This window comes from Lupinus angustifolius, chromosome LG09 (genome assembly GCF_001865875.1).
Source record: "Lupinus angustifolius cultivar Tanjil chromosome LG09, LupAngTanjil_v1.0, whole genome shotgun sequence".
Taxonomy (NCBI): Eukaryota; Viridiplantae; Streptophyta; class Magnoliopsida; order Fabales; family Fabaceae; genus Lupinus; species Lupinus angustifolius.
In genome coordinates this window covers 15,302,212-15,319,398 of record NC_032017.1, presented here as the reverse complement: position 1 = coordinate 15,319,398, position 17,187 = coordinate 15,302,212, and positions in this window count along the sequence as shown.

The window sequence follows — 17,187 nt, the reverse complement described above, 5'->3', positions numbered from 1 at the left end:
TAGTTAAAAGGGTATAAAATAACCAATTGAATAATAACTTTATGACATGTAGTACACATATTGAAATAGTTGTTGAAATAAAAGAACCGTATATTTCAATGGTATAGTTAAAGTAAAATAATATTTGGAAATAAAAATAACCATGTAATATATATATATATATATATATATATATATATGTATGTGTGTGTTAATGTAATTAAAAATTTATTTTTGAAAATGATTTTTAGAAATGGTAAATAATTAATATTATTGGAATAAAAATGAATCTTAAAAGAGAATTGTGATGTGATAGAAAATATAAATAGTCAAGATGAGTCTTAAAAATAGAATGGTGATATAACACTAATATGTCGAAGTCCTATAAAATAAAGTCAGTTGACTATTATAATGCCTTATACAACAAAGTTTTATCCCATAAGAATGTTGTCTGTTGTCCAATAATTTTTCCTTGTATATTCCAACAAGTTAATGGGCCAAATTACAAGATTTCATTTCATTTCTGAAGATAATAATCAAACTCCTCATCACTTGATCATAAAGGTTTTGATACCATATTATAATAATTGAATCTAACTTTAGCTTAAAAGTTAACTCATAAGGAAGGCATTGTCCAAGTTATTATTATAAATAATTCTTAGATCATATTTTCATCTAATATGATACTCTCATACTTAATGGTTAACCACACCTCATGACTAGGTTACCCACCTTCATGTAGTTTGAGCTATTGAAGTAGAATCATTTGTTGTTAAATTTAAAACAAAATATTCATTTATTAGGGTGAAACAAACAGTAAAAATTTCGTACATTTGTGCTTACTAAACAAATGTTTTGTATACAACAATAATCAAACCGTAATCGGATTAGTTAATGTTTAGTATACATGTTTCCAATGCAATAAAAAATTAACAATAATTAAGAGTGCCAAAACACATATAACAATTTGAAATTTGATGATTCATTATCAAGTTTTAAGCCATTTCATTTTCATCTTAGCAAGCAGCTTTCAAATTTACAACAAGCATAGTGACATAGGTAATGGCTACAACTAGCAATAGAGATTATGGCACAAAAGCACCAAATATTATTAACAGTGCAAACACATAAGTTGGCATCCCAGTTGCACATGCATAAGTAGAAATTTAACAACAAAAAAGAAAAAGAATAGGCTTGATCCCATTTCTTCTTGCATTATATGCTGACTATCTGCTCAGTTCAAAGCATATATTTATGTTAAAAATATGTCCATTAATATAAATAATATTAACATGAATGTGTGATATCCACACAGATCAACATAACTTATTTTAAAAAAATTGTTCATACTAAAAATAATAATTTTAATCTTCCCATATGTATCCTCTATAGAAAACAATTTTGTTTGAGTTAGAAACGTTATAGTATAGTAGGGTTAACTCTTTCATATATGTTATGTAAGATTCAAATTCAGTATAAAAAAATATACAATTAAATGAAAATATTATAAACAAAAAATTACATAAGTACAAGAATTGAAGTTTCCATATTTCTTAGCTTCTCTATTATATTACAACTTCTTGTTCGTCAATATATGAAATTGCAACAAAGAATGATGATAATCTGAAAGACCAAGATATGTCCTAAATGAAACATGAAATTTTCAACATAATTTTGTCCCTTAAATACTCAACCACTCGCATAGATGTCAACAATTAATCAAAATAATAATCAAATATAACATATTATATTATAAGCTAAACCGCTTAGTCATTCCTCATTCAAAAAACACAATGACATAATGAATCGAGTCATGTTAAAATAGTGTGGACAAAAATTTAAAGTTCAAAGAAAAGGAAAGCTTAACAACTTTGCTTTTTTCTGAATTCAATCAAGTACATGCTAGTCTTCCCAGATGTGCCTACAAATATGATTTTAATGTGAAAAGAAAAAGTAGGGAATGCAATAAATAAATGAAAAAAGTACCTACAAATATGCTTCCGTACATAGAACTCTTTTGGATTGCTGCGCAAATTCAAGAATAACACGTATTTGTTTGGAGAATAAAAATGTATATAGAGAGGAGGGGTTGTTACACACATTTCGTTAAAAAAATGTTTGTTAATTATGACGTGCCAATGTTTTAATTGCTAATATTTGTAATGTTAAGGGAATTTTCTTACCATTGCCTTTTCAAAGTATAATGATATTATTTGGACTTAAACTTAACACATTTATCAACAATATATTGGCTTAGTTAAGTAAGACTTCATTAGATCCTTAGAATAGTTATAAGGTTAAAAGTTTAATTCTTATAAACGATATTGTTGGAATTTATTTAAAAAATGATGAGTTTTAACGTGGTTTAAATGCACATTAAAGTAGACATTAATAGAGATTCTTGGGGATGTGAAATGAAAAAACACTCTAAGTCCCACATTGCTTGGAAGACAAAAGTTGAAAGGTTTTATAAGCCTCAAGTTGCAACCTTGGAGTGTGTCTCAAGGAGTACAATGAGTTTTATTTGTGTAAGTCCCCCTCCACAAACGTGCACGCACCACTGTCATCACCTACGCTGTTGTCCAGCTCGGGGTTGGGTGGTAAAATTTTGCATCGTCAGATCATATAGCCGCTTGATTATTTGCACCGTTTACCTCTCAAATTTTCTTTCTCCCTCCTTATATTCCCCATGCATTTCCGACAACCTTCTCCCCTTTCTTTCTGCGGCACTTGAGAATTGGCACAGGCAGCCAAAGTGAGAATTTGGAGAACTGACATTGGTAGTCAGTATTGTGGTAAAATAATTGGCACGGGTAGCCATACTATGAGAATTCGAGAATTGACACTAGTAGTCATACAGTGGGTGTGATCGAGAGCAATTCTTACAATGCAATAAGACATCGTATAACAAATAACTGAGTTATTTTATCCTGGGGATGACATGGTTAATAGTTTGCTTGCACAATTTTAGTAGTATCATGAAACGCCTTAAAGAGGATGATCTGGTCGTGACTCAGCTAGTAAAGATTATTTCGTGTCATTCAGTATTATTGTGAGCTACAGGTAACAACAAATATTTTGTTGAAAGGGACAATCATACATCCTGAAAGAGATTAATTATTTACATATAGAGTGGGTAAATACTTTATAGTGCAAAAATATTTAACACATTTGGCACAACTATTTTGTTAATTGATCATGTTACAATAAAACCACTTGAAATCTTAAATGGTGATTTGGAAGAAGAAATCTATATGGAACAACCTGAAGGTTTTGTAATATATGGGCAAAAAAATAAGATTTGCAAGTTAGATAAGTCATTATATGGTCTTAAGCAAGCACCTAAACAGTGGCATGAAAAGTTTAACGACTTAATGGTCTCGAATGAGTTTAAGGTGAATGAAAGTGACAAATGCATTTATTACAAATAAGAAAATGACATTTGCACAATCATTTGTCTCTATGTAGACGACCTACTCATATTTGGTTCCAACATTCTTGTTGTGAATAATATAAAATCATTGTTGTGTAATAATTTTGATATGAAAGACCTTGGAGAGGCAAGTGTAATCCTTGATATAAAAATTACTAGGTCAAAAGAATGAATTTCTTGGGATCAATCTCACTATATGGAAAAGATCTTAAAGAAATATAAATACTTTGACTATAAACCTGCTAGCACACCATATGATCCAAGTGTAAAACTTTTTTGGAACACTAGTGAAGGTGTAAGACACGCTGAGTATGCTAGCATCATTGGCAGTCTTTGGTATGCTACTGATTGTACTAGACTCGACATTGCCTATGTTGTGGGATTATTATGCAGATTTACCAGTAGACTTAGTATGGAGCATTGACATATTATAAAAAGGGTAATGAGATACCTTAGGAAAATGATAAACCATGGATTATATTACCAAAGGTTTCCAACTAACCTAGAAGAGTTCGGTGATGCTGATTGGAACACTCTTTCAGATGATTCCAAAGCAACCAATGGTTATATATTTAGCATAGTTGGTGGGCTGTTTCTTGGAAGTCAAAGAAACAGACTATTTTGGCTCAATCCACTATGGAAGCTAAAATGATAGCACTAGCAACAGCTAGTGAGAAAGGAAATTGGTTGAGAAGCTTGCTTGCAAAGATTCCCCTATGAGAAAAACTGATCTCGGATGTGTTGATCCATCGTGATAGTATCGCAACTATTGCAAAAATTGAGAACTGCTTTTATAACGATAAGAAACGACAAATTCGTCATAAACACAACGCCATTAGAGAGTTACTCTCTCTGGGAGTGTTAAAGTGAATCATGTACGCACTGAGAATAACTTAGCAGATCATTTTAATGAAATGACTAGCTAGAAAGAAAGTCCATAATACTTCTAAGAGTATGAGAATATTGCCCTTAGAACGAGGATCACTCATAAAGGTAACCTGACCTGACTGACTGGAAATCCTAAGAAATAGGTTCAATGGGTAATAACAAGTCGTGAAGTGATATGAGAATGAACATGCTATAAAATCATGAGAATCATGATTTTTGCAACATAATCTTAATGAGATCTATACTCCAATTGGAGTGGAGTACCTAGACTATAGGAGTACTCTTGATAGACTCAATTATGTGAATGTAGAAGTGGGGGCCGCTTCCTATGAAATTTTATGGCATAAATTTCTAGAGCGTTCACTATACTGAGATAGATGTGCATGACCTTTAACGCACAAGCTTTAAAGAATACACATTTGAAAAGGTTGTGTGTGGTTTGATGTCGGGGATAGAGTTCAAGACTATGAGTCACTCTAGTAAAATCTGGATCTTATTCACTATGCAAAAGTTCAAGTCGCATGAGACATTTGTTTATGCACAATCTTATTGAGACCACATAAATTCCCGGAAATCGTTTTTTAATTTCAAGTGAGAGACTGTTGGAATTTTTTTTTAAAATGATGGGTTTTAATGTGGTTTACATGCACATTAAAGTGGTCATTAATAGGGATTCTTGAGGATGTGAAATGAAAAAACTCTTCAAATCGCATATTGCTTGGAGGAGAGAAGTTGAAAGACTTTATAAGCCTTAAGTTGCAATCTTGGATGTGACTTGAGGGGTACAATGGGTTTTGTGAGTGAGTGAAGACTCACACAGACAAAACCCCTCCACACGCTCGCGTGCACCACCACCACCACCTCCTCTTACTCTGCTGTCCGGCTTGTGCTTGGGCTCAACATTCTTTTTAAATAAATGTTTTTTTAATTATGGGCCTTTTGGACTTGGACCGTGTGTTGACCAAGTCAACACACGCATGTAACACCGTTGGGTGGTGATAAAGTCGTTGGAGGATGAGATCTCGACCATTATGATAGAGTTGTTGGGTGGTAAAATTTTGCATTGTCGGATCATGTAGTCATTTTATTTTTTTGCACCCTCAGATGGGGAGCCGTTGGAGGCCTTAGACTATAAATAGAGGTCTCATCCCCTCATTATAATTCACACTAAGTTGAAGGTGTTTACTTCTCAACTTTTCTTTCTCCCTTCTTATATTCCGCTGATGCATTTTTAGCAACCTTCTCCCCTTTCTTTCTGTGACACTTGAGAATTGGCACATGCAGCCAAAGTGAGAATTTCGAGAACTAACACTAACAGTCAATATTGTGGAAAAAGAATTGGCACGAGTAACCATACTGTGAGAATTCGAGAAATGACATTGGTAGCCATATGTGGATGTATTGGAGATGATTCTTACAATGCAGTAATAAATCGTATAACAGAGAACTAAATTGTTTTATCAGGGACGGTGTGATTGATAGTCTGCTTGCACAATTTTAGCAGTATCACGAAACGTCTTAAAAAGAGCGATCTGATCGTGACTCAGCCAATAAAGATTATTTCTGCCATTCAAAAATGTTGTGAGTTACAGTAACAACATATATTTTGTTGGAAGAGATATCCATGCATCCCGAAAGAAATTATTTCTTTACCAATATAGTGTGTAAATACTTTGTAGTACAAAAAACTTAACACATTTGGCACAACTATTTTGTTAATTGATCATGTTACAATAAAACCACTTGAAAAATGAAAACTATAATGATAGCAAACCTTAAATCAAGTGTTTCATATTTATCCCCATAAAAAACAGTCTCATACAGATAACCTTGACTAGTGCACTAAATTATAAAAATCTCCAATACGGACACAAACAATTATAAGATATATAATATGGGTCACTTAAGAAGAAACACTAGGTTTGGACGTGTGAATGCTCTTATTCAACAACTTCATCTTGTGTAACTTTTTTGTGTTACCAAGATTATTTTATTACCCATGTTAAAGAAATAATCTTTTTTAAAGTATGTAGTTGTTTCTCTCAATGAGTGTCGTACTCATACGAGGAGTGCCTTTCCCATTTTCAAGACTCAAAATAAATCTCTTATTATAGAACATGTCCTTTTTTATTTTCACTACTACTCTAAGTGAAAGGAAACCAGAAGAGATATTCCCTTCCTATCAAGGGCATATTGCAATAATAAATGGTTCTATTGAGGTGACTTCCACAATCTCTTTGAATATGAACAAAATAGAAATGAGATGACAACCTAAACCTTAAAAAGCATAATATATGATATAACCTACACACTTCTTTGGATATTTTGTTCACATTATCATTATTATATATGCTACCACAAATACTACATTAGCTTAACAGATTCTCTGAATAAATTATGTAGCGCTAATCTTTTTCAACAATATTTTAACATGAAAAATAAAAATATAAAATAACAAAAAAGCATATGGTTCGAAGACGGTGATAGAGACTTGCCAAAAATCAATTATTTGTGTAGATATGCTATGGTTCCGTAATTGTTCTACTCGGTCAAAGAAATTCTTTTATTAATTTTAAAATTTTAATGCATGGACAATGTGTTAGGCTGTCAGAATAATAATTGCATAAGCGGATTATAAATTAATATAAAAATTTATACAATTAATATATTATTCGTGATTAATTGTATTATTTTTTGGAAAATCAATAATAATTAAGATGAATAATAAATAATAGATTGACAGTATATAAAAATTTTATACTAACAAATTCTTTATAGATTATACTGCATATAAAAGTAGGGAATCGTACTACAACAATTAGCTTAGTGAATAATATATTTGACATCGTTATCTGCCAATCATTTTGTTCCAAATTTAAAATAAAATTTGTATACGAGTATTTGGGTAATGATAGCTAGATTTAAAACAATGAGAACAGATAACAAAAAAAGACAATGAGATCATAATCAGGACAATCAACGTACGCCAATAAAATAAAATAAAGCTTTAAATATGTTTTCACTACAAGTACTAACGTGTCGATTAATACTCCATGCAGTTTACTAAATTCCTCACTGATATATAATATAATATATAAACTCAATAGAGAGTGAAAATTTAGAAAATAATATATGATAGTTGACGCAATATACATAAAACTTATGCGAATTTCTCATTTAATACTTCCAATAATCATTATAGATGTTTTTTATGTTATTGTTTGTTTTACTTGGGTTGAGAAAGAGATAATATAGAAATAAGAGAATGTGTGGAAGATTAATGATATATTAATATAAAAAATGAAAGTAATGTGTGGAAGTTTAAAATAGTTATTAATAATATAAAAAGATAAGTTTAAAATATAAATATTATATTATGGTGGTGATTATTTATTGTTTTACCTTTATTAATAATATAGATATAAATTAATAGTATAGATATAAATATCAAGTTTTAATTTTAACTTCTTTTTTTTTAGTCCAAACCTTTATTGAATATAATGTAATGGATCAATGTCATTAGTTTTAGAGGAAAAATACTCATAGAGGCCATGTCGATATTATCATGCGTCTTATCATGTCATCTATTTATTTTTATTTGTTTTGATTTTAATCTCTATAGAGTAGTAATTTTGATTTTTGTCCATATAAATTAGCAAGTTTAGATTTTAATATATAATCTTTGTGAGGAAATATATTAGAGTGGTTGAGTATTTAAGGGACAAATAAAACTGATTAAATAGATGACGTGGTGAGACACATCGTAATACTGATGACGTGATTTCTGTTAGCCACGTTACCATTTTCCATTCAAAACTAACAATAGGGACCGAATGCAAAATAGTAAAAAAAAAGGACTAAAATAAATAAATAAAACATACCTAAAATCAAAATAGAAATAAAAAATATATGTACGCCAGAAATGAAAGCCTCCTTTAATATTTGTAAGGTGTTTTTGAGATGTTTGATGGTACATTCCAGGCAAGTAGAATGGTGAATAAGAATACGGTTGTGAACAAGATAAATCTAAGTGTAAGATTAACATAATTGTGGAAAAGAGGTTAACATTGTTTTTTCTATTTTGAAATTTTTATCAATAATAACATAATAAGATTTTGTTGAAGTCCATAACTTAATAGGGTAAAAATAAGCCACAATTTAGATTGGATCATTGACTCAACAAATTCTCGGATCTTGTATATAAAGTAACTTAAAATAAAAGACTCTCCTTAAAGACATCTAAGAGGTGCCATAGGTTCGAATATTTGTCAATATTGGCTAGTTGATAGGACATGGGTATGCCCCAATTATGACATCACTTGTCCTTTTGTCAACCTGCCCAAGGTGAGCATATCATAAATAGAGTAGATCATTTATTTAGAAAGTATTTCTGATTCATCATCTCTCTATTCTCTCTAGCTTTCTCATTCCTTTATAATATTGACTTGAATGTTGAAATCTGCAACTCATGACAATTGAAAGGCCGATTCTCAACCCGATTTAACAATGTTTGCTCCAATGTCGATTCATAGCTCGACTTAGGCCATTCCAATAAAATCAATGTCAATCTCAACCTGGCTCGACCCATAAACACTACTTACATATCATTCCCTCATCAAACCAAATATAACTTTGAGATCTTATACCTTAATGCTTAAAACCAATCCCAAATCGACATAGATTCTCATGGGTCAGCAATGTCCTTCAAACCGAGAGAGTTGAATTAACATCCCCACCATAATTAGACCAAGAGAAAAATGTGTCTCTTCTTCTTTTCCGAACCTCTTACTCTTCATATATTAGTATTCAAAACCCAAAAATATTTTTATTTTTCATTCTTTAACAAATACACATGAGTTTTTAAATGTTACTCCTTATAGATTAAACTTTAAATTTATATTTAGGCAAAATTACTAAATATGTCATCTATGTTTTTTTCTGTTTTCAATTTTATTTTATAAGTTTTATCTATTTCGAATAATTTATTTGAGTTATTTCTATTTTGAATTGATGTTTTAAAAAAAATTACTTCAAAATGATCCGGTTTTTCTTGTTACAGTAATAGCCTGAAACCCATTTCTCAATAGTGTAGTTTTAGAAAAATATTAGTGAAATTGTGTAGCTCATTTAGTTCTCAACTCTAGGATACCAAAATTTTGGATTTTAGTTAAACTTTGAGAGCATTGCAAAGAAAAATATATTAATTGGATCAAAATAAAACAAAATAAATTCGAGGAGCCAACTGAAAACAATAAATAACTCTTGGAAGATGGATTTTATAATAATTTATTGTAATTTTAGATATGGGTTAATGTACTTTTATCAAAGTCATCCACTCTACTATAAAAATAAAATCTTTTTGCACATCATTTAACGTACGATATACTCAATGTGATTCATATTACAAAATTATTTTGGTTTTAATTTTGATTTTTTTGTATAATCCTTCTCAAAATTTAATGTAAAATAAATAAATTTGTAATCAAATATTCTTTTTACTTAGACAATTTGAATGAAAAAGTAATGTAGTTTCATTAATTAATTACAATTTTAATAAATTACATCCAACCATTAACTAAATTGATGGTTTTTCTTTATATTTCTTAATTCCTAAAATTGTTAAAAGGTTTAAGAAAAGACCAATGGGTATCATTTTTCTTGATCGGATCACACAGAGTTTGAATTAGTTAATAACCTACAGCATCAGGAGCTTGAAAGTTTTCATGTAGCTTATAGATTTTGAATTAATTAATAGGCTATTAGACTTGTTCGATAAACAAAAATTAAAAACACCTTATAACTTTTAAAAATAAACTTGTATTGTTTGGAAACTAATTTTCTGAAATTACTCATAGTAGCGTTCATAAAATAAAAGGAAATTTCAATAATTCATGTACCAATTTTATGATTCAAACTATCATATGATCATATTATTGTTTTTTTAGCCATTTTTAAATTTCAATTAAAATCAAGACTGATTTCATCCAATAGATATAATCTAATAAACTACCTATTTCTAGCTACCTACAACTACAATGCCAGCCCAAACTACAAGCTAAAACAGGAAACAAATTTTATGGAATACAATGTTTAGGTAGTTTTTGAGAGAATGGGATAACATGTTTCTAATCATGTTCCATATTTTGTCTTGAAACAATCATATATTATCATATAAATCAAATAAAAATTTTGAAAACAAAAAATAATATTTTAATTAATTCGGAATATAAAATGAGACATCATTCTAAACATGTGATCTTTATATTATCGATCACTGAATGGAGATGGGCCAAAATCATGACCATAAAACATGATGTGACCTTGACCATAACAGATTAGAGTGGAACACCAACGTGTTATACATGGTTATATCAATGTCAACAGTGATGTGCATGTGGCGCGGGGCCAATGCCTACGGCAACTATTCTTATTCCCCTCCACATTTTTATTTATCACAAATTTTAATCCATTCTAATAAATTAGTGTTAATGATTTGATTATAGGTGATACTACATGTTACTTTCACGCAAGTAAGAAAAATTAGATGATAATATATTAAGGTGTATCATTAATTATTCATTATTTATGTCTTGTTAACATGGGTACGTTTAGGCACTAAATTTGTATTAAATTCTATAACCACTGTTATGATTTGTATGCGTTGGAAGATAGATTCATATGAGAAGCTCACAATAGTCAATAGTGCCGTACTAATTAATCATATAGTTTTTTAGAAGCTTAATGTTATTATGGCGTTTGGTTTGAGGGGAAGAGTTTAAAACTTATGCATTGTCAGTGTAAAGTTTTTTATAATATCAATATATCATCTATCATTGATTTGTATTACTTTTGTTTAAGAATCAATTATAGTTAACATATGAATTATGGATGATTTGTTGGTAGTGTAAAAAACATTTATATTGTTAGTATATAAATATTAAATCGTAAGAAAAATCTTAGAAATGCAACATTATCCATAGTCTTGCATAAGGGAGTTTTAAATGGAGTTTCAAGTTCATATTGAAATCTTGAATATTTATGGTTGGAAGTCTTAAATTAAATTATTCATTTTTGAGAACCTTAGACTTCTTCATGGATTTGTAAGACATTTCAAAACTTGTCTACCCACTCTCATTGTATCAACTATCAAGTCACTAGAGCACTTTTGAAGAAATTGAAATTAAATCTTAACAAAAAGATGTATAATTTGAAGTTGAGTCTTGATGGGAGAAAGATAAATGAGGGAAAATTTAAAGAATATGACAAATCTTAGAGATAATTATGCACTTACACCTTTACTACAAGTCTTAACATAGTCTTATTCAAAATTTCATGTTCAGATTGGAGTCTTAACCATAATGTTCTTCAAAATCTTATACATAGTCTTAAAGTGAATCTTCCAATTACAAGACTATACAATATGACTTTTAACCTATTCTACTTTCTTACCCACTCCTATTGTACCATAGTATTATTTGGAGAAAAAATATTATGAATTTTATATATCATTTATATTTAATTATTATTGATTTTTCAAAAAGTAATCTAAATAAATAATGAATGATATACTGATTGTGTATAAATCATTATATTAATAGTACATATAGATATAACACTCTATTATTTATGGATGAAGATATTTTGTATCTATTAGTATCCAAAAGCAATCAAAATGTGTTATTTAATTGTAATTTGTTTTATAAAAAATGTAAACTAATATTTTATATTATCTGGTGAAATATTATTGAATATGGATACGGTATATTTCGGATAAGATAAGTATGTCCATTATTTATGACCAACAATTTTGTTGCCCACTTTTTCCTTGTGAAAAACACTACAAGTAATGCCTTTTAGTCCGAAATTCAACTTATAAACATTAATTGAATTTAAAAATAAATTTAACGTAAACTAACTAAATGTAGATAGAGTAATTGTCAACCGGAATTATAGAATTATTTATATTCTTATCCCCTGGATTCATTTGCTGTACCCTAACCTACCTGAAGATATTGTATCTATGATTGATCAATAGAATAATATCTGGTTCGATGAAATCTTATTTCTCAAGCAGAAGAGGGTGGACCGTGACAGGTCCTAGCATGAGAAGGTGGTATATATACATAAATATATCTATATCATTAACAAATCAAATTTCAATAAGTAGTATAAAAATATTAGTTTATGTTATTATAAAATTTCTTTTAAATGAATGATCACTTTTCAATTGGATTGAAACATCAAATATAAAACATGTAATCCTCTTTTCACCTACGCATATAGCGCTAACAATCAACTAAACTAAACATGGTGGTACCCCACAAAGAACAAAGACCAAAACCCTCCTCAATCTTAGTTCACCTTTGCATAATTCGCTCTTATAATGGAGACTTATATTCAATTTATTTAGATTGTGATATTTATATATTGTGTAAAAATTTATGTATAATTAATAAATTATTTATTATTTATTTATTAATTTTTAGGAAGAGTTGATGATAATTAAAAATGGATAGTAGCTGATGGACAAATAGTAGATAAAACTCTTATAATATCAATACTTAAATATATTTTTCATTTAACTAACAATTTTGTTATAAAAAATAGGCTATTAGAATATGAGAAAAAAATGTATGCAACGACAGTTAGGGATAACAATAAGATGGAACAGGTATAGGTAGTGTTTTCTCGTACTCATACCCGCACTATTTACGGATACCCGCATGGATAGTGGAATTTGTAGGTACCCAACAAGTTTTTAAGTTTCAATATATATTTATATATTTTATAAGAGTGGGGATTCACTTACTCATCGAGTAAGTTTTGTAAACTTATTCATCATTCTAACTATCAATTCTATGAAATATATCTAATAGTTAGGATGAGAAATAAGTTTAAAAACTTACTATTGGAGTAAGTGGATCCCTCCATATTTTATAATAATCAATACTTATAAAATAATTATTACATGAATAATAAAATTTATGTACATGTTAAATTTATCATATGTTTCAATCACTAAAATTCATTATAAAATAATACAAAATAGATAATATATAATTGTAAAATAATAATAGTGTAATATATTTATATAGTAATTTAATTAAAAAATAAATTTATAAATATGTGGGTACCTGCAGGCGGATATCATGATACTTGTTCTCACCCATAACCTATTTTTATGACTACCCGTTACAGAAATTTTAGCAGCTGTCTATGGGGCAGGTATTTTGGCCATTCCTAACGACAATATATGAGTTTTATATACAGATAATGCATCATTCACTATTCATATTTACACTATATCAATATATATATTACACTTTTATCATATATATTGAACTCAAATATTGGTTGTGAATATTAAATTTTTAATGTGAAATAACTTTAAGTATTTCATCAACCTCATCTTTTTAATCACGAGTATATGTGAAAAATGAAATATACACCGAAGTATTTGATATCAATCTAATATACTCTACCAAAAATCTTACGTACTCTTACAAGTCATATATGTTTCTTTAAATGCCTAATTATTAGGAACTATTCATTTATGACTAAATTGTTCCTCCATAAAACTAAGTAAAAGAAACATAAGTGAAACATATAAGTAGATTTGATCCAATATTTTGACGCAAAACCTGAAAATATTAAGTATACAAGTTCTTCTACTTAGTGTTATTCAATTTATCAACTTCTACTAAAATACTCAACCCTAATAAACATTATTACTATCATCAAACGCCACAAAAGAGTAATGATTAATGAATGGAAAATGTAAACTTTTGTTGAAAAAATGTAGAACTTTAAAAATGTTCACTTCCCAATATATTTTTATTTTTTCGTTAATCAAGGCACTAATTAACCTTTACAGCCACTAATTTAATTCTCCAAATAAATGATCACCAAATAAGTCTTGCAAGTTTGAAATGACCACAACATTGGTCCTTTGCAACTTAGGCTTGTCATGGTCATTTTTATACTTTTTGAGGGAGTTACTTGGTGACTATTTTTTTTTTGGGAGCATATATGACCAATATGACATTTCGTTCAAATTAAAATGCATTGTTATACATGGGAGACTTTATAAAATCCTTAAACTCATTATAAATTTTTCCTGATTTGAGTATAAGGCTTACATGCACATGATAAGTAAAAATGATTGTTTTAACACATGCTCTAAGAACATTCAAACAAGTCAATCTAAAGAATCAAAGGTTGTTTTTGTTTTTAGGAAAATAATTATTGTTTTTCCTATTATATTTTTTCAATTCATCTCCCCATTTCATTTCACTATTATTAAAAAAAAAATCCACAATAATTGGGATACTTGTAAAATTGACAAATAATTCATACTATCATCAACTTTAAAAATACCAGTTAAATAAAAAAAATTATAAAGTAATACGGCAATGGATGAACTCATCATCTTCCATGAAATCTTTAATTAGTGGTATCTACAAAAAAATTGTGCAACAATTGCAACCTCATAAAAAATTGAAGTATCCCCAACAATGTAATTCTTGGGCAATGCAACTTTCAACACAACTTCCATTGAAAAAAACTCTTAAGAATATTATTTGAAGACTAAATAAGTATTATAAATTTTGTATTGAAAATCACAATTTTAAAATATTAATAAATCACTTTCCAACATAAATATCCTTTAATTGACATAAAACTCTCACTCCTATTAGCTTTGGAAAAGATAGGAAGGATATAAATAATAGGGACCCAAGAACTTCAAATAGCCCCATATTCAAAATGGTAACTTTAATTTCCTCACCTGCCACCGGAGCGTTTGATGGTAGCTAACAAACTATCATTTATTTTTGGGAACATGCATATTAATTCTTAGAAGATAATTCATGCACCCTTTATTATATTTTTGAAAAAATAGTTGCCATACCTTTAAGCAACGATTCTCAACTTCATACTCTCCATTATCTAAACAAAACATTGATGTAATTGTATAAAAACTCATTGAATTTCCAAATAGAGATATAGATCACATATCTCTATTTATCTCTATTTATGTTACAGTTAATATCTCACCCAATTAAAAAATATAATATAATTAAGAGTAAATTACATTGACATTCCTTGAATTATAGCAAAATTACACAAATCACCCTCACTTTTCTATACCTACACAAACCCCATATTTTTTATATTTCCATTACACTAACCACTCTTGCATGAGAAATAAGTGTAATTTTTTGAACAAAAAATGTGATAAATGCAATTAAGTCAAATAAAACATGATATATTGTGGAGACAAGTCCAAATAATATATGAGTTGCATGAGAAATAAGTGTAATTTTTTGAATAAAAAATGTGTTAAAAACAATTAAGTTAAACAAAATATGATATATTGTGGAGACAAGTCCAAATAATATATGAGTCGATACTTCTTTATTATTTTTGGTTCATTAGTATAAGAGTGATTTAAACAATATCTCTTTAGAATTATTGATGCATTTTGTAACTAAAAATAATAAAGATACATTGATTTATATATTATTTTGATTTTTCCTCACAATATACCATATTTTGTTTAACTTAATTGCATTTATCACATTTTTTGTTTAAAAGATTACATTTATTTCTCATGTATGAGTGATCAGTATAATGAGAGTATAAAAACTAAGAGAAATTTGTGTAGGTGTAAAAAAATGAAGGATGATTTGTGTAATTTCACTAAAACTCAGGGGTATGAATGTAATTAACTCTATAATTAAAAATAAATATTACAACAACAAAAATTAATATTTTTACATTAGTTTATGAAGTTTGATTGGATAGGTACATGAAAACATGATTTCTTAGGACAAAAGATATTTGTCCTCATATGGATCATTAGGTCAAATGATCGATTCTTGAGAATAACATTGGAGAGACACAGTTTCAATTACACACTTAAAAATAGATTAGTTATTTACCTAAAGAGTAAAGGTTTCAATCTTATTTTTCTTTTTTCAAGTGTATGTTACTGTGATTAAATTAAGTTATTTTCTATTTATAAGTTACCAAAAGTATTTTTTTTAAACCAATCCTTTCTAAATGGCCAATTTGTAGACTTCATGGAGCAAAATGGAATCACATTCTTCTTTCGATAATTTTCTATGAAATTTATTAATACAAGTGTGTCGATAGTCACTTCGTGTCTGTCGACATGCATTCTTATTTTCTAGTATTAAATATCTAATTTTTATATATTTTATTTTAGAAAATTATATTATTTTTTACTAAATATAGATAATATTATAATTTATGTAATCGAAAAATATGATAATGGATTGTGATATTACTAAAACTTACATTAAAAATTATATTGGTGTTTTGATATTTTTTGTGCATGTAACACTTTAACTTCCATTAATATTTCTTTTATTATGTGAGAAAACATTATAGTAATAGTTAATTAGATGGGTAAAATAGGCAAAAGAAAATAATAATATACATAAATAGTTATAAGATGTTTTGACTTTATATATAGTATAGGTAAACATCATTCTCCTTGCTCAATTCATTGTTTTATTCCTCTCAACCTTGGCCATCAATCGTATTTCTTTTATACTATTAGAATATCACTCTATCCTTTGCTTTATTTAATCTCATAATCTTTAGATGGATAACACAAAATCTTAGTCAACTTTTCATGTTTCTTTCATCATTGTGGGGAAGGAAACATCCATAATATACTCACCCATATAAAATGGTAATGGTTTAGTCACCCCCAATAGCGTGTTTGATGAACCCTATTTTTATATATATATCTATACTATATATAAAGCCAAAACTTGAAATAACTTCCCTTATGGTATAATTTTCATTTCCTATTTTGCCCTTCACATTATTTAATTTTTACTTCACATTATTTAATT